Source organism: Spermophilus citellus, assembly GCF_964194105.1.
Source record: "Spermophilus citellus genome assembly, chromosome: 11".
NCBI lineage: Eukaryota > Metazoa > Chordata > Mammalia > Rodentia > Sciuridae > Spermophilus > Spermophilus citellus.
The window spans coordinates 136069194-136087425 of NC_138192.1; the positions used below are offsets into that span (position 1 = coordinate 136069194).

General features: G+C 47.8%; 1 protein-coding gene across 12 annotated transcripts in view; it reads left to right on the plus strand.

Moving 5' to 3' along the window:
* The window catches only part of FARP2 (FERM, ARH/RhoGEF and pleckstrin domain protein 2), a 94742-nt gene that overhangs the window by 26476 nt on the left and 50034 nt on the right, over window positions 1-18232 (plus strand). The window contains exon 3 of one of the 12 annotated variants that reach the window (XM_081261020.1): window positions 13511-13788. The exons of the other annotated variants lie outside the window; for them this stretch is intronic. The gene's annotated coding sequence lies outside the window, so the exon portion shown is untranslated. The remainder of the gene's footprint in view (window positions 1-13510; window positions 13789-18232) is intronic. 12 annotated transcript variants of the gene reach the window in all.

The window sequence follows — 18232 nt, forward strand, 5'->3', positions numbered from 1 at the left end:
GAGGTGGATGAGATAGCCAAAATCTAGTATTCAAATGGTCTTAAAAGAAGGAAGTTGGGAGACCCATGCTTCTCCTATCAGAACCTGCTGCAGAACCGTGCAGTCCAGGCAGCACAGGGCGGGCCTCAGGAGGGCCATGCAGGCCCGTCAGTGGGAATGACTGAGGGTGCACAGATGGCATGCATGCTGGTGCCAGCCAGCATTCTCAGGAAGAGTGTGGGGATAGTCGGGTGCCGAGAGGAGGACGGGCTCACACCCAGAGCCAGTGTGGACCCTGCTGTGCACCAGGCACAGAGGCTGCTCAGGTGGTGGCCCAGGGTCAGTTACAGCTTAAGACTCTTGAGGGAACCGGGTGTATCTCATGACCTCAGGTTAGATCACGGTTAGATCATAGTATCACAGATGTAACACCAGAATCTAAAGTGACAAAGAAAGATGAATTGGTCTTCGTCGGAATAAAAAACGTGTGTCAGGCGGTACCCACCAGGGATCCCTGTGACTTGGGAAACTGAGGTGGGAGGACAACTAGTTTGAGCACTGCCTGGGCAACTTAGCAGTGTCCTGTCTGCATGTAGCTCAGTGAAGAGTACCTAAAAAGTCCCTCGCTGTGGCCGCCAATAGAGTGAGGTGGTGCATTGTTTCTGATCTCAAGGGGAAGCTTGGTCCCGTCTCCGGCCCCAGTCGGCGGTGTTTCTGCTGAGTGGTCATCTGACATTAGTGTTCCCTGTTTCTTCCTACTGTCTTGGGTGGTGTTGGGTATCCACGGTGCTTGTTCTGCTTTTGCCTCCTAGGGACTTATCCCAGGGGCACTCTACCACTGAGCCACATCCCCAGTCCTTCTGTTTTTTGTCTTGAGGCAGGGTCTCCCTAGGTTTCCCAGGCCGGCCTCAAGCTTGCAGCCCTCCTGCCTCAGCCTCCAAGGGAGCAAGGTGTGCGCTGTCTCTGAGCAGGCAGGCTGCTGGTGAGTTGGCTGTCCCAGGGAGCGCCCCCCCCACCCCCACCCCCACCCCACCCCCACCCCCCCCCCCCCCCCCCCCCCGCGCGAGACTGGCGGGTTTTAACCGCCTAGAGCCTGTGGGTGTTGGTCTGTCCCCCCTCCTCGGTGGCTACTGCCTCTCCAGCCAAGCCGGGCCTCTGTTGCCCTCGCAGATCCCCTCTATCCTGCTCTCCCCCGGCCAGGTGGCACCTTTTCCCTTCATGCATGTTCCTCAGGCGCCTTGAGACCTTGCTCCTGGTGTCTTGCTTGGGTCCCTGTCCCCACCTGCCTTGCTCTCTCTTTTTTTTTTTTTCTTTTATATTTATCTTTATTAGTTTGGTTTCGATATACACAATATTGGGGTTCATTTTGACACAATTATACAGGCAGAGAATATAATTTGTACCAATTTAATCTTCAGTAATTCTCCCTACCCTTCTCTCCCCCCTTCCCCAGTTCCCTTTCCTTTACTGATATTTTTTATTTATATATTTTTTTAAATGAGTGCTTGTGTACTTACAAAAAGATAGGATTCACTGTGATTTATCCAGATATATATATAGGAAAGTTTGATCACACTCATTGCATTGTTCTTTGTATTCCCTGTACCCATTATTCATCCCTCCCCCTCAGGCCCCTTCTCCTGGTCCACTGATTTTTCTTCTATTTTGAAGGGATGTCTCCCTATCTTTGTTTCTTTCCTTCTTCTTCTTGTTCTTCTTTTCCTTCTTCTTCTTGTTCTTCTTTTCCTTCTTTTTCTCCCCTCCCTCCTCCTCCTTCTCTTCCTCCTCCTCCTCCTGCTTCTCCTCCTCCTCTCTCTCCCCCCTTGCTCTCTCTATACAGGTGGCCTCCGCCAGTTTTGGATTCAGGATTTAGAGGAGTTTCTTTGTTCTGTTGAAAATGGAGCTTGCTTTCTGTTTCTTGTTCTCCTTTTTGATTCTGAATGATTCCAGTAGGCGACTGGGGATACAGCAGCTTACCTTTTTGATTCTGAATGATTCCAGTAGGCGACTGGGGATACAGCAGCTTACACTTCTTCTAAAATAGGCACCTCCCCGTGTTCACGGTTGTCATGTCCCAGTGTCCTGTGTCATCCCCTTTCCTGGAATTCCTTGTAGACACATTGGGAGTCTCTTCCATTGCTTCTATATGTGAAAGAATGTGTCCACTTATCTTTCCACACTGCTGGTACCAGCTCAGGTTGGTCCTCGGTGCCAGTGACTTTCTGGGTGTGTTTTCGGCTGCCTTCTCTGCTCTTCAGGGAGGAGTCTGCAGTTAGGGTTTGGCTTATGGTCTGCCCACTTAGTCCCTGGATAGTTCTGCAAACAGTGTTCCAGTGTTGGTCTCCCTTAAAGACCATGGGGTGATTGTGCCGCAGGCTTCCCTTCTGAGAATGACTGCACCCAGTGCCAGGACGAGCTGGTGGACAGGTTCCCTTTCTGTGTAAGAGCTTTCACAAGTGCACACAAGTCGGGGCAGGTAAGGAAGAAAGACAGGAGTTCCCCAAGAGGCCAGCTACCTTAGAGGTTTCACTTCCAAGCTAAGCTGCCCTTTTGCTTGCTTTTCCTTGATGCCAAGTGAAAGATGAGAACGAAGAAAAGTCACATATTGGGCTGGGGCTGGGCTCAGAGGTAGTGCAATTGCCTGGCATGTGTGAGGCCCTGGGTTCGATTCTCAGCACCACGTATAAATAAATAAAGGTCTACCAATTAAAAAAAAAAAAAGAAAAGCCATATATCAACTGCTGAGGGCCATTGCCAAGTAGGAATGACGCATCAAAATTTCCTTGCCAGCGTACCCCATGTTAAATGGACTTGCCTTGGAAATTCGCTGTGACATTGCATGTAAGGTGACCTTGCTCAAGGATCAGGGCGGGTCCTTGGGTTTAGGACAATATGGGTTTTAGGGAAGTTGGAGGTTGAAGATTATTGCTGCTGGAAATAAGGGTGTTCCTGCTACCTGAGCTCCCGTTGAGTTCTCGTGAGATTCAGAAAGTATATTGGAAAAAAAAGCCTCATGGAGTAGGTGAATTGGGCGGCAGCAGAACTTGGATTTCCCCAGAACGTGTGTAGAGGCCGGTGTGAGTTCGGGAATAAAGAATTGCTGTTTGAATCTACAAAGCTGTGAGTGGCTCGTGATTCTGTGCCCAGCCAAGACATTGGCATTCATTTCTCCCCCCTTCTGATTAATTAAACAACAGGCAATGTGGCTAGGGACCATGCCTGGTAGGTTGTCCAATTCAACATATGGTTCTTACCCGTCATGGGAGAACTGACCTTTAGGCGTCAGCTTCCTGTCTTAGGTTGAATCCACTGCAATCAGATCAACCCGTCACTGGCTACCGGTCCAGCATTCAGCCATGCTTGTGGATAGGCCTATGCACCAGTGGGGGGGTGAGGTTCTTGCCTCACCTCTGTTGACCCCCAAATTTAGCCTTGGTGCCAGTGGGGGGGTGAGGTTCTTTGCCTCACCTCTGTTGGCCCCCAAATTTTAGACCATCACTAGTAGAAGGGAGGAGGATACAGAAATGCCACAACAACAAGCCAATTGATGGCTCCTTTGGAAAAATTGCGTTACTGGTGACACCATCAGCAAAGATATGCCAGCATTACCACAATTAACATGGGGTGCACTGGCAAGGAAATTGCATCACTGGTGACACCATCAGCAAAGATATGCCAGCAGTACCACAATTCGCTGCACCAGACGATATTTCACAATGCATGCAACTGATATATAGTCCAGGCAAGTTCTGCAGGCAGTTCAAATCGGAGGAGTCTATCAATATGTCCATTTCCTCCCAAAGTAAATCGAGTCCTTGATTGAGCATTACTTGTTGAGTTATATTCATTGATGCATCAGTTTATACAGTTTACTGTGATAGCTATCATAGAAGCTGTAGTTTGGTTTTATCTTAGTCTTCACCGGCACTGGGATGGAGATGGGAATTCTGGCAATGACGCTAAAGAGACATTACCCTGAACAGAATTATTAAATATAATGAAAAGGAAAGGTGAAAGTAAACAAACAGATCTGTTAACCTCCTTTAAAAACAATCCTTAACAGCTGTTTACCTAATTTAAATTAGTAAACAAACAGATCTGTTAACCACCTTTAAAAACAATCATTAACAGCTGTTTACCTAATTTAAATTAAACCATTTAAATCACGTGAATAAAAAAAAAATTCGGATCCATTTTTTCATGAGCGCTCCTCATATAAGAAATATGGACATACACACAGACATACAACGCAAAACAGTGCACACATAACATACAACACATAAGACAATAAAGGCCTTATCAAAAAATAAAACTGATAAAACACAGTCAAAAAATAAAACTGATCAGAAAAACATTAACCTAGGTTTGTATGAGCTCAAAAATAAAATAGAACTTTACGATGTGGGAAAAATGCAATAATAAAATAGATATTGAAAAAAACACCTTGGTTAATCACTGTTGCAGATGTAAGAATAGCCAAGCTGGAGCTCTGGATATCAGCTGTTATGGATTTGAGTCAAATCATCTTCTTTTTCTGTAGAAATTGCTTTAGTTAATCTCTCTGGAATCCAAATCGGCTGCTGTTCTCCCTGTGGAAAAACACAGACAGAGCCCTGACTCCAGACAATGACTGGATCAGGACCTTTCCATTGTCCTGTTAGAATATCTTTCCAAAGTACCTTAGGCTTATGTACATTTTCTGGATACATATGTCTTTCCACAGCACTAAGTCCTGATGAATCCAAATTTAGAAAGTTTAGAGTAAAAAGGGTTATTTTAAGTTTATCTTTGGGGGATATATACCCCTTAAAGATCCTTTTAAATTTAAGTCTTTCAAAAGCATTCTGCCTTAGTTTTTTAGAATTACTTTAGTCCTTTTAATTTTTTTGATGTGGTTTTAAACTAATTTCCTTCTAGTTTAACGTTTTCTAAATTGGTTCTTGCCTATAAATTTTAACACCCTCATCGGAGACTTCTAATTTCTGCACCACCAGAAATTAAAGTTGATGGGCTTTTTGAAAAAAAAAAATTACTAATAATCTCCTTGTTCTTCTATTTTATCCAATATTTGACTTTAAACTTCTCTCTTCTACCTTTTTTTATCTTGAATGTCTGTATCTAATAGTTGTCTTAGCCCTTTGCATTTTCTATCGGAAATACCTTTATTTGACATTTTTAACCATTTTCTGTCTTATTTCTATCTTCTAGTTTTCTTCTAAGGTTTTTATATTTACCCTTAGTTGCTTTTTTCTCTCCTAGTTTTCTTTTGTTTCCTATTTTGTGGGTTTAAAATTCTTGTCTTTCTACATCTTTTTTATCTTCCTATATCTTTTTTATCTTTCTACATCTTCTCTCTTTTTTTTACCTTTCTGTACTTCTGTTTTTAAAGTTTTCCACTTCAAATTTTTAATCTTCTTTATCTAAATATCTTTTCTTATTATCTTCCCATTTTCATGGTTTTTTTTTTCTCCATCATGAAGGCTTCTTAACCACCTTCAGTTTAACCTTTTAAAGCCTTTTGCAACTTATTTAGACATTTTACAACTTTTTACTTTACCACACAAAGATTATCTCATCTCCCTCTTTTTGGTTTAATAAGTACATTTTAATAGTTTGATGAGTAAAGCAATCTTTTTTTCCGCCATGAAGGTATCTCAACCACCTTCAATGTAACCTTTTAAAGCCTTCCAATTATCATCTATACTGTACTTTTAAATGTATTTTTTCACCACCTACAGCTTCACTCTTTTAAACAAGGCTTAGATTCTGTTTAAATCGCTTAATGTTAGTTTACATGGCTGCCCTTCAACCAAAGGCTTTTTTTTTTCTACATTAAGAAGCTTTGTCTCAATCTGCCATGTACAAATATCTTTTTCTTCTTTCTTCCTTTCTTAAGCTTTTAAATTAAGTCTAGTTTTCTCAAAATCTTTTTAAATGGCATTTTACAACTTTTTACTTTACCACACAGAGATTATCTCATCTAGAAACATTTCTTTCTTTTTTTAACCTTATATTAAAATATATTTCCACATCTTGAATCTTTTTGTCTCTTTTTTAACCATTAACCCTTTTTATAAATTCACATTCTGAAACAACCCTTATAAAATTTTTGAATTTAGACAAATTACTCCACTTTAATAAGATGAAATACTTTCATGTTTTTTTTTTATGGTACTATAATACTGTAATTGAAACCCAACTGAAACTTCTTATACTCTTTGTATATAAATTACACCTGATAGAATCTTAACACTTAGTAACCTTGTTTCAGCAAAGACACAGACCAAAGCAATATTAAACCTTTTTTCCATTTACCAATTTATGAAAACACACATAATGTTTAAATATATTACCTTATGGAACTTAATAAGTAAAGAGTACTTGATTTTATATTTAGTGGTTGATATTTTAACACTTCAGCTTTGTAAATTAATTAGATGTCTGTAACCAAGATCTTAGACAAATGTAGTGAACAAAACTAGCCATCTCTTTCTTGTTGAAGAAAAATCCTTCTACAGGATACCATGATGGTCCTATTGATATATTTAATAACTTGTCTTTAAAAAGCCATGGGCTACATTTTTGTATTGTATCAACATATGTCCTAACTGTTCTTGATCTTACTGGGGTGCCTCCTTCCTCTAACAATTTCTCTTCCTCGGAGGTGAACAACTTCAAACCTTGAGTCAATCATTTTCCCCAGTTTGCCTGAGAATGTCCTAGGGACAGGCAACTTGAAATAAAAACAAAATAAATCACAACACATTGTTTTTTGAAATGGTCACCCATTTTGTTGCTCTCCTTCAGGAGCGAGCAAATTCACTTACCCCCAAGCTTCAGACGTTCCCCACACGGACCACCAAATGCCAATGTCTTGGCTGGGCACAGAATCACGAGCCACCACACAGCTTTGTAGATTCAAACAGCAATTCTTTATTCCCGAACTCACACCGGCCTCTACACACGTTCTGGGGAAATCCAAGTTCTGCCGCCGCCCAATTCACCTACTCCGCAAGGCTTTTTTTCCCAATATACTTTCTGAATCTCAGGAGAACTCAATGGGAGCTCAGGTAGCAGGAACGCCCTATTTCCAGCAGCAATAATCTTCAACCTCCAACTTCCCTAAAACCCATATTTTCTTAAACCGGAACACCTTAAACTTGTCTTAAACCGGGAACGCCCTAAACCCAAGGACCGGGATACTTCCTCAAACCTGATCAGCTCTAAACCCGGATCCGCCCTGATCCTTGAGCAAGGTCACCTTACATGCAATGTCAACAGCGAAATTCCAAGGCAAGTCCATTTAACATGGGGTACGCTGGCAAGGAAATTTCGATGCGTCATTCCTACTTGGCAGTGGCCCTCAGCAATCAACCAAGCATATCAGCTCATGACAGGTTGCTTTCCAACTTCTGGCACATGACATACACGTGCCTGTGTACGTAGGGAAGACGGCTGTGGTGACACTGGGCCTCTATCACATGGGAGTGTCCTTTTTGATGTGCCCTTGCTTGAGTGGGGAGATTTTCAGCAGTCTCTTGCTAATGGGAGAACAGCTCACAGTGGTCTCCACGGTGTCTCAGCCCCCTGCACCCTGGCTCCCCCTCTAGGAAGCTCCTCACAGGCTTGCAGGTCTACTCTCTCCAGTGGGAGTGCCTCTGGCAGGCAAGGTTCTCTCCTGCCGAGGAGTCTGGAGTGCAGGCAGGGAGCTGGCCACGCAGGTGCCTGAAGCCTCCCGTTGGCTGCTGCTCCTCTGCACCAAGCCTCCTCAGTTATGCCAGGTGCCAGCTCCCTGAGCTGCGGCTGCACTGTGACAGCACAGGACAGGACTCTCTGCACCTTGGGTGCTTCTTTCTTACATTGGAGCCTCTCTTTCCAAGCTAAAGGTGTGAAGGCTGTATAGTCTATGGGGTGTTCCAGAATGTGCTCATTGAAGCTTTCAAAGTCCTGTAACGACCAGTAATTTGAACTGGGAAACTTAATAACCTGTGACCGGTAACCAGATTAGCTACTAAGGGTTGAAGGGAGATGCTAAAGAATGCAGGTGTGGGAGAGATGCCGAGAGCTGCCCCAAGGCGAGGCTCAGAGGAGTCCACTGAGATATTGTGGGAACAGGTGTGAGGGACCAGCACCTCTCCTCACACAGCTGGCCAGAGTGCCAGCAGCTCCAGAAACTGGGAGAAGCCTCCTCTTGTGGCATTTCCTCCCTGGTGCCCTCACCAGCAGGCCAGCTGGCTGAAGAGGAGTGTCTTGCATGGCCCTACTCTATATCACCAAGCAAGGCCAGGAAACTTGGATTTGGGATGGAAAGGCATAAATAAATGAATAGATTCCAATTTAGGAATTTTAAGTGGCGTTGTTTCTGCGGGTGGTTTTAAGAGAAACTGTTGTTGAAAGAAGAAGGGTACCGGTGGATCCCTGGACAGGCAGTCTCGGGTTTGCCTTGTCTCGTCATCGTGGAGATGACTTGTGCCAGTTGGTCTCTTAGTCTAAGAGCAGATCCCTCTTCTTCTCTGGCACACAGTCCCTTCCCAGAAGCAGATGTAGCCCTTCATACCTTCCTGCTTCCACGGCCAGCACCAGTCCTTGGCCCTTGGTGCAGACTGGAGCAGAGCTTGGTATCTTAGGACCAGCGAGAACCTGTGTCGAAAGTGCACCAGAATGAGAGAGAGATGCCTGCCACCAACGTTGGTGACCTTTCCAAGAATTCAGAATGAATGTGGCTATGGTTACTTGGTTCTGACCCGGGAGGCTGGGCAGTCCAGTGGGCAGCGGGTGGGGACTGCTGGTCTTTTCTTCCTTTCCAGCTTCTGTCAGTGGTGGCAGTGCCCAGCTGGCCGGGAGCCTGTCTGCTTCCGTCCACGGGCCTTCTTGTTTCCTCTGATCTTTTCTCTGTGGGAGAATGGGACGGGTGTTACCGTCCCACTGTATTGACATTATTTTCCTTATATAGTATATTCAAAAGCCAGTTGGGTCGATCTGATTTTTAGACAAGGGAAATCTTGTGTAGGGAAGCTAACAGTACAGATGCAAAGTCTGTGAGGGGAGATGAAGGAGCTGCCACTTGGCACATGAACTATAAATGGGCACATGAAATAAACAAGCCAAAGGACAGAATCAGGCTGTTTTCAGAAGAATTTTCCCACAGCACTCTTAAGACAAAGGATAAAGGAGCACTTTGTCGGCCAGGCTCCGTGGCCACTTCCATCTGCACGCAGTCTGTAATGGCGCTATTGTGGGTGTCAGTTTTTAACAGGATTCTTTATGTCTGAACTTGCAGAACCCCTTCAGTGCCATGACCAACTAAAAAATGGAAATATTTAACAAAAAGTTGTTTTTTGTCATCCTGAGTTTTGTATGCCATGGTCTTTGCTTCTTCCCCAGCCCATACTTGAACCTGGTTCTGACCCGGGAGGCTGGGCAGTCCAGTGGGCAGCGGGTGGGGACTGCTGCTCTTTTCTTCCTTTCCAGCTTCTGTCAGTGGTGGCAGTGCCCAGCTGGCCGGGAGCCTGTCTGCTTCCGTCCACGGGCCTTCTTGTTTCCTCTGATCTTTTCTCTGTGGGAGAATGGGACGGGTGTTACCGTCCCACTGAGGCTGGATTTCTGTATGTTTAGGAACAGAAGGTAAACTTGTAGGAAGATGTGAGGAGGTAAAAATGGAGTTGTGACAGATGTAAGTGACACTGAGAAGAGAGTCGATCGTGACATTTAATGACATAGAGTCCAGGCCCTAAGGCACCTGTAAAAGTTAAAGGGAGTGCCTCAAAATACCAATGACATTCTTCATAGAACTAGAAGAAAACAGTCCTAAAATTCACTTGGAAGAAAAAGAGACCCAGCATAGCCCAAACAGTTCTAACCCGAAACAGCCACGCTGGCGACCCCATGGGACCTGACTTCAAGTGACACCATAGCACCACAGCAACAAAACTGCATGGTGCCAGCGTGAAAGAGGCACATAGGCCAATGGGACAGGAGAGGAGTCATGGAGACAGACCACAGGCTCAGTCATCTGGTCCTCGACATAGATGCCAAAAATGCACCTTGGAGAAGGACAGCTGCCAAGTGGGCTGGCGCTCAGAGGAGCATGGAAGACCCATCCCAGTGGTAGGCACTGTGACCCTGACGACCCTGAGCAGAGGTTCTGCTCTGAAGAAAATAGGAGGGCTGGGGTTGTGGCTCAGTGATAGAGACTGGGTGTGAGTCTCGGCACCACATTTATAAGTAAATAAAATAAAGGTCCATCAAAATCTAATAAAAATATGTTTAAAAAATTATTTAGGCAAGTAATGTTGAAAAATATTTTGAGAGTTTGGTACCTCTAAAATACATTATGGACCTGTAATCCCAGCTACTTGGGAGGCTGAGGCAGGAGGATCATTAGTTTGAGGCCAGTCTTGGCAACTTAATGAGACCCTATCTCAAAAAATAAAAAGGCTCAGGGAGGTAGGTCAGTGGTCGAGAGCCTCTGGGCTCAGTCCCCATCACCACATACACACTAATGAGAAAGGTGGTGGGCTTTGCGCTTCGTGTCCTCTGTTTCTAAGGTGCTGAGGACTGAACCAAGGCCTGCCCACGTTAGCCAGCTGCACACCATTGACGCCCACCCCAGCCTCTGTGTGCAGACGTGTTGGCAGGCAGGAGGGGTCTCCGGGTGCCATCCAGACCCCAGGGGCTCTCCATTCTACCTGTTGGCCTGTCCTCTTGTACACCCTCTTTAAGAAGGAAGTTGGCATGCTCAAGGACCAGTGCTAAGGGAACTGTCCCCAGGAGGGCATGAGCCAGCTCTGGGGGGGTCAGGTGATGCTTTCTGGTGATGTCCATGTTGTCCTGTGGGTGAGCTCATGGGCAGGAGCAGTTTCCCTACCTGATCTCATGACCCCCTGTGAGAACTGAATGTATCCTCACATGAAACAACCCAGGCTCATCCTACCCACCGAGCTGGGCTTGCAGCTCCAGAGCCTGTTCTCATGTCCGCAGGGTGGCCTGGCCACTCGAGAACACCCCTCCTCTTCACTGTGAGCAGAGGGTGGCCAGCCCTCCGGCCAGACAGCTGCACATCTGGTTTGGAGACGAGAGCACACTCAAAGAGCAAAGGCATGTTCTCTGCTGCAGTCACTGTCCAGCTGTGAAATCCAAGTGGTCACTAGGAAGCCTGTTCTTGTAGTGTGGTCTTCTCTAGGTTTGGTCAGCATCTCCCTAACACAACTAAAAATTAAAAAAAAAAAAAAAAGAAAAGAAATTGTTTTGTTTAAAATGTGCCTAGATTAGTGTGGTCCCCTGATGACTACTGCTTTCCTAGGACACCAGGCCTTCCTCCCTGGATAGCTAAATCTGTGCCAGGCGGCCTGTGTATGTGGGAGGCCTCCTTGGTGTAGGTGTTGTACTGGCTTGCCTCTCCAGGGGGTCTCGGTGACACTGCCTTCTGTCCACTCACAGAAGGGCCTCAGCAGACTGCACCCTGTCTAGACGACTCTGATGCAGTAGTGAGGGTTGGAGAGACGGTCAGCCTGCACCCTTCTCCAGCAGACTGTCCCGCAGTGGAGCCCGCACCAAGAGGAGCTGAGAGTTCTGGACCCATCAGCAGGGGTGAAGTTGGTAGCACAGAGACTCTAACAGGCCGTAGTGTGGGAGGTGGAGGATCAATTTTCATGAACTCCAAAGACTCTCCGCTCCCCCCCCCCCGGCCTTGTAATCACATTTATTTTCATTCTCATTCTGAGACAGAGCCTCACTGTATTGCCCAGGAAGTCCTCCTGCCTCCACTTCCTGAGTAGGTAGGACATGAGGTGTGCATCAGAACGCCCAGCTTCAGTCATATTCCTACTGAGATAGAATACACAAGCACTTGCACACACCATGGAGTGCTGCTGGGTGTGTGTCTACAACCCTGGACCCCACCTGGATGAAGGAGCAACCTGGGCTCCCAGGGGCCCGCTGCGTCAGTTTCCACCCCACAAAAGTGGCTACAGTTTTAATCTCTCTTTTAATCTTTTTTTATTTGTTCTGATTAGTTCTACCTGACAGTAGAATGCACTTTGCATCATACATATATGGAGTATAACTTCTTATTCTTCTGGTTGTACAAGATGTAGAATCACACTGGTCGTGTAGTTACATGTGCACATAGGGTAATAATGTCCACTCCATTCTACTATCCTTCCTACCCAGTGTCCCTCCCCTCCCTTCACTCCTAATCCAAAGTAACTCTATTCTTCCCTAGCCCCCCACCCCTTATTGTGAATTAGCATCCGTATATCAGAGAAAACCCTGGGCCTTTGGTTTTGGGGGATTGGCTTATTTGCTTAGCATGATAGTCTCCAGTTTCATCCATTTACTGGCAAATGCCGTATTTGATTCTTCTTAAAGGCTGAATAATATTCCAGTGTGTATGTGTACCACAGTTTCTTTATCCATTCATCTGTTGAAGGACACTCAGGTTTGTTCCATAGCTTAGGTATCATGAGTTAAGCTGTTTGAACATTGATGTGGCTGCTTCACTATAGTATGCTGATTTTAAGTCCTTTGGGAACAAACCAAGGAGTGGGATAGCTGAGTCAGACGGTGGTCTCATTCCAGGTGTTCTGGGGAGTCTCCATACTGCTTTCCACGTCACTAAACGTAACTCTCAGTGGCAGTGGTGTCTTCATTGCTGGGGAGTCTCTGTTGGAACGACAAGCCGCAGTTTCCCTTCTGCTCTGAGTGAGCGTTGCCGTGTGTTCCAGCTCTGCACTGCTGGGAGCGGACATTCTTGGACGCGTCTCTCCATGGTGTTGTGGTCGACTTTTCCACTGCTGTGACCAAAGACCTGGCAAGAAGGACTTAGAGGAGGACTGTAGACAGTCTCTCCCCTCCATCCCTCTGTGCCCAAAATGAGGACGTGGCCCATCAGGAAGCCTGCTCACCAGGGACAAAGCACACACCCAAAAGCCATGCCCCAGGGACCACCTCTTCCCGTTGCCACCCAGTTAATCTCTGTCAAGTGAGTCGTCCATGGACTGGGCCCGACTCTTACAGCCAGTCACTTCACCTCTGAGAGGGGCGGCATTGTCTCCCAGGGAGCTGTGGGAGACCCTCACATCTAGGCCACAGCACGGGTGTCCACCCAGGACGGAGCGGTGGGGCATATCTGTGTATAGATTCAGTCACACTCTGGATGCTCAACATTGACAGAGTGTGAGCCTTGGGTGGCCCCACATCTGGCCCACATTGGTGGGACCTGTTGTGTTAGGCACCCTGGAGGCGCCCAGGGTCCCCTCAGGGTTCCACACGCATCTCCCTGGTGTCGTCTCCTCACTCTCCTTTTTAGTGGCCATTGAGTACCTCTTGTGTGAAGTGTCCGTTCAGGTCTTTTTGCCCAGTTGCCTTTACGTGGGCTGGCTGTCTTTTCCTGTAATTTATAAGATCTTTATATTGGTTATATGACGTTTGTTGGATTTTTTTTTGGGGGGGGGGGTGGGTACTAGAGTTTGAACCCAGGGGCAATTTGCCACTGAGCCACATCCCAGCCCTTTTTATTTTTTGTTTTAAGACAGGGCCTCACTTATTGCTTATGGCCTTGCTAAGTTAATAAGGCCTCCAACTTGGAAACTGACAGCAGATTAAAAGACTGCACAAACCCAAAGGCCTCGAACATCAGACAAGGACAGATTGGGCGGACTTCCACGATTCAGTGCCCAGCTGCAGCAATGATGCAGTGGTTCTGACGTGAGCACAGGGGCCAGACACAGGCCCCCCCCCACCCCCCGCAGAGGACAGGAAGTCAGCACAGGAGGACGTGCCTCAGCCTCCCAAGGTGTGGGGTCACAGGTGGGCGCTCCCTTGCCTGGCCTCTGTTGGAACTTTGCACCAAAAACGAATGTCTTCAGGTGTGTGGCTTGCTCTTTGTCACCTGCACAGTGTCTTCATGCACGTGAGTCTGTAACGCCAGGGAGTCCAGCTCCGCGCTTTCTTCTGTGGCCGTGTTCCTCGTGTCCTGCTGGAGAAGTGTCTGCCCCTCTAGGCCTTGTTGTGGGATTCCTCTGTGGGTTGTTGGGTGACGTATGTGTAGTGTGAGGCAGGGTGCATGTTCTTGTGTAGTGGACCCTACTGTTCCCAGCGTGCTTGTCAGCATGTCCTCTGGGCCGACTTCCTGTCCTCTGCGGGGGGTGTGGGGGGCCTGTGTTGGCCCCTGTGCTCACGTCAGAACCACTGCATCTTTCCTGCAGCTGGGCACTGAATCTTGGTATCTGATAGTGGAAGTCCGCCAAATCTGTTCTTCTCCAGTGTTTGAGGCCTTTGGGATTTGTGTAGTTTTTTAATCTGTTTGTCAGTTTCCATAGACACAAGCTGCTGGGTTTTCCTTGGAACAGCACTGGGTTGATAGGTCACTTGGGGAGAAATGACAGTTTGATACAGAGGGAGATCCCAGTGTCACAGAGGGGGGACTGTCTCAGCAGTGAAATGTGGTGTTCAGCATAGTGGTTTGTAGAATAGAGCTGCTCTTCTCGATCCATCCTTCAACTTTTCTAAATTCACTTATTTGAATATTTTGTATACAGGTTCTATTTATTTTGGAGGCCAAGATTCTGTATTTTTAAGTGTTTGTATTCTGAATTTTAAAGCAGTTTAAAACTTGAAGAAAAAAAACAACAAGAGCCAAAGACTCTTTCTTCCCTGCCACTCCAGAGTGAGTTGCCAGCCCTGTGCCTGACACTCTCAAGGGCACTTTGTGCCAACATAAGGCTCTTCGAAGGCTCTTCATCGATATGACGCAGGACAGGGGCCCATGCCTCTCCTGGCCTCCTTCAGCCCTGATGTCCCCACCCTCATTGCTGGGTGCCTCCCAAAAGCCCCATGTGGGAAGCTAGCGGGACTTGCGTGAGGTGGGGCCTGGAGAGGGCCTGGGCCTGGGGGTGCCCTTGAAGGGGGAGGCTGAGCACGGGCCCCTTCCTCCTGCTCTTCTTGCTTCTGGTCATGAGCTGAGCTGCTTGCTCCACTACTCACTGCCGCCCCGCGTGCTGCCTGGCCAGTGCCTCTGAGCAACGCGACACCCACCCCCTAGACCAGAACCTACAAATCTGTGAGCCCAAATGAATCTCCTCTCCTTGTAGGTGCACGGCCTCTGGTATGTTGTTATAGTAAAGGGAAGCTGATGAGTACAAGGAGCACAGCAGATGGGTGAGACCATCGGGCTTCGCAGTTTCCTTGCACCTAGACCAGCTTGTGCACCCTTGGCAGGGGTGGCACCGAAGGGTGCTGGGTTCTCATTCATCTAGTTACATGGCACTGGGTCTGAGTCTGACCCATTTCTGGTGCTGACCGCTTTGGTCGCCTGGTGAGGATGTGTGGGACAGGCCTCTCCCCAGTGGGGAGCACCCTTGGAGCCCTGCACCCTCTCTCTGCTCTCAGTGTGGAACCAGTTCTCACATCAGGTGGGCTTCTGGTCCCTGTTCTGCCCAGTGGGTTTCCACTCATTCTGCCTCTTTAGTCAGCTGGCTCCCTGCTGTGACCGAAAGGCCGGCAAGAACAGTTTGAGGAGGAAAAGTTATTTGGGCTCGGAATTTCAGAGGTCTCAGTCCACAGACGCTGACTCCATGCTCTGGGTCCGAGTGAGGCAGCACGTCATGGTGGAGGGTGTGGGGGAGGAAGGCAGCTCAGCACTTGGCAGCCAGGAAGCAGAGAGAGAGAGAGAGCCCCACTGACCAAGGACAAAATATACACCCGAAGGCACGCCTCCAGGACCCCCCCCCCAGCCAGACCCCACCTGCCTGTGGTCACCACCCAGCTACTCCCTGTCAGGGAGTAGTGCACTGCTTAGGTAAGGCCCTCCTGACCCAGGCTCTGCACCTCTGAACCTCCTCACCCGGCCTCACGCCTGGGCTTTGGGGACGCCTCACATCTGAACCATGGCACTGCCATTGCTTGCTGTGATGCTCAGGCGGCCCCAGACTTGGCCAGTGAAGAGCACTTCCGTCCTTTGGACATGGCCTCTCACTCTGAGGGCTTCTCTGCCTGCGCTCAGCTTGTCCCCTCCCTGCCCCCGATCCTGTGAAAGGCTGTTTCCTGGAGGCCTTCATTCCCCAAAGCCTGCTGATGGGCAAAGCCGGGCCTCTGGCCCCCAGGCCAGGGTCCCTTCCCAGTGTCGATGCCCTCCCTCTGGTGGCCTGACATCCCTCTGCAGGCTGCGGCCCCTCTTGACCCCCACCCTCACCTGCCTCATCCACCCTGTGCAGAACCTGGTGTGTCCACAGCCCTCCTCCGGCCGGCAGCCTGCCTTTACCCAGACCTAGCAGGTGTGCACACAGCTGGGTTCTGGAACCCGGGCTGCTGCTGGCTTGTGGTGGTTCCTGCAGAGAGCGTCTGTGCACATGCACGTGCGTGCCCATGCCCCAGCTTTGCACACACACACTCCACCACACACACATCTGTGTGCAACTTATTCCCTCCTTCACATCACACATGCTCACCAATATGTCACACACGGTGGCAGACGTGCTGTTCTGCCCCTTCCTTTCTTCTTTTGGTATATTCAAGAATCCTTCCCCTTTTAGCACACAGCAGACTGACTTTTTAAAATTCTGTCTGGAATAGCATTGTCTGATCTCAGTAATTTTTAGGCAGTCACATACTGGTAGAGTTAGAGTACGTTGATCCTTTGCTACTAGAACCCTTATTGTAACACATATTTCTTTCTTTTCTTTTTTTTTTTCCCGAGGGGGTACTGGGAATTGAACTCAGGGGTACTCAGCCACTGAGCCACGTCCCCAGCTCTAATTTGTATTTTATTCAGAGACAGGGTCTCACCACTTCCAGAATGTTCCCTACAGAACATTTTAGCGCCTCACTTTTGCTGAGGCTGGCTTTGAACTCATGATTCTCCTGCCTCAGCCTCCCAAGCTGCTAGGATTTCAGGTGTGCACCACCGCCCCCGGCATAACACGTATTTCTTTATATGCATTGTCTTGCACCTGTGAGGTACTTGTTAGAGCATGATTTGTGAGATGAGGGTATGTCTGACTTTGGCTCCGTGGAAGATGTAGTTTCTTTCACCAGCCCCATGTGAGCACACCTGTTTCCCACCCTTCAGGTTCTGCCAATATGATAGACCAAAAAAAGTACCTCAGTGTGACCTTGATCTGTGGGTCTCTGGTTATGCTCTTGGAGCCTCCACGCCTCTGTTTCCACCACTCCCTGTGTGTACCTGAAGGCTGTCGGCGAGCAGCCACAGCAGACGCGGAGCTCGGTGCCCACTGGCTGGTCCAGCTCCCAGGACCTCCCAAGGTCAGCCGTCAGGGCGCTTCGTACATTGCAGTTAAGGTGAAATCTTTACTCAGGATTCTTGCATTTCCATGTTTTTTGAAGAAATTAGCCCTTTGTCTGAAGCATGAGCTGTCGGTGTTTTTCTTATCTTTAATTTCTGTACGGATTTGTTTGTTTTTTTGTGGAGTTGGGGATAGAACCCAGAGCGTGTGCATGCAAGGCAAGCACTCTGCCAACTGAGCCATATCCCCAGCCCTAAAAAATGTTGAGTTGTCCAATGTCTCCTGGGAGGAGTTGGTTTCCGCCATGATTTCTTCTTGGCCAGCCAACCCTGGAGGTTTGGTGCTCAATCTGAAAGGGCTGGTGCAGCTGCATCTCCTGAGCTAGGAGCACTGATGTACCCCTCTGAGATGCCCACCGCATCAGAGTGGCATCAACCCAGAAGAATCTCAGGTCCTTGGGAGCCTGAAGTAGGAGGACACCAAGTTCTTGGCCAGTCTCTCAATTTGTGAAACCCTGTCTCAAAACAGAAAGGACTAAGGGTGCAGCTAGTGGTAGAGCACCCTGGGTTCAATCCCCAGTACCAAAAATAAAATTAGATTTAACATATTTGTAAGGTCACTAGCTCATCTCCCACTGTCCATTTTGAGGAGGTTTTCACTGTTACAATTCTTTGTAACGAGGAATTGCAGGTTTTCATTCCTCCCAAGAAGTCTCCTCTTAGGAACATGAGCACTGGGTAACAGGATCTGGGGTGAAACTTCAGGGAGCAACAGAGATCTGCCTTTTCCTCACTGGCATGGGACTCTTGGGTTCTTTATTTGTTTGTTTGTTTTTTGGTTTTGTCTCAAGACAGGGTCTCCCTGAGTTGCCCAGCCTGGCCTTAGAACTCAGGATACTCCTGCCTCAGCCTCCAGAGTAGCTGGGGTCACAGGCAGGCACTGCCACATCCATCTGGCATATTATTTTGTAAAAATGATGTGTTCCTCCTCATTCAGAGATGACAGACTTG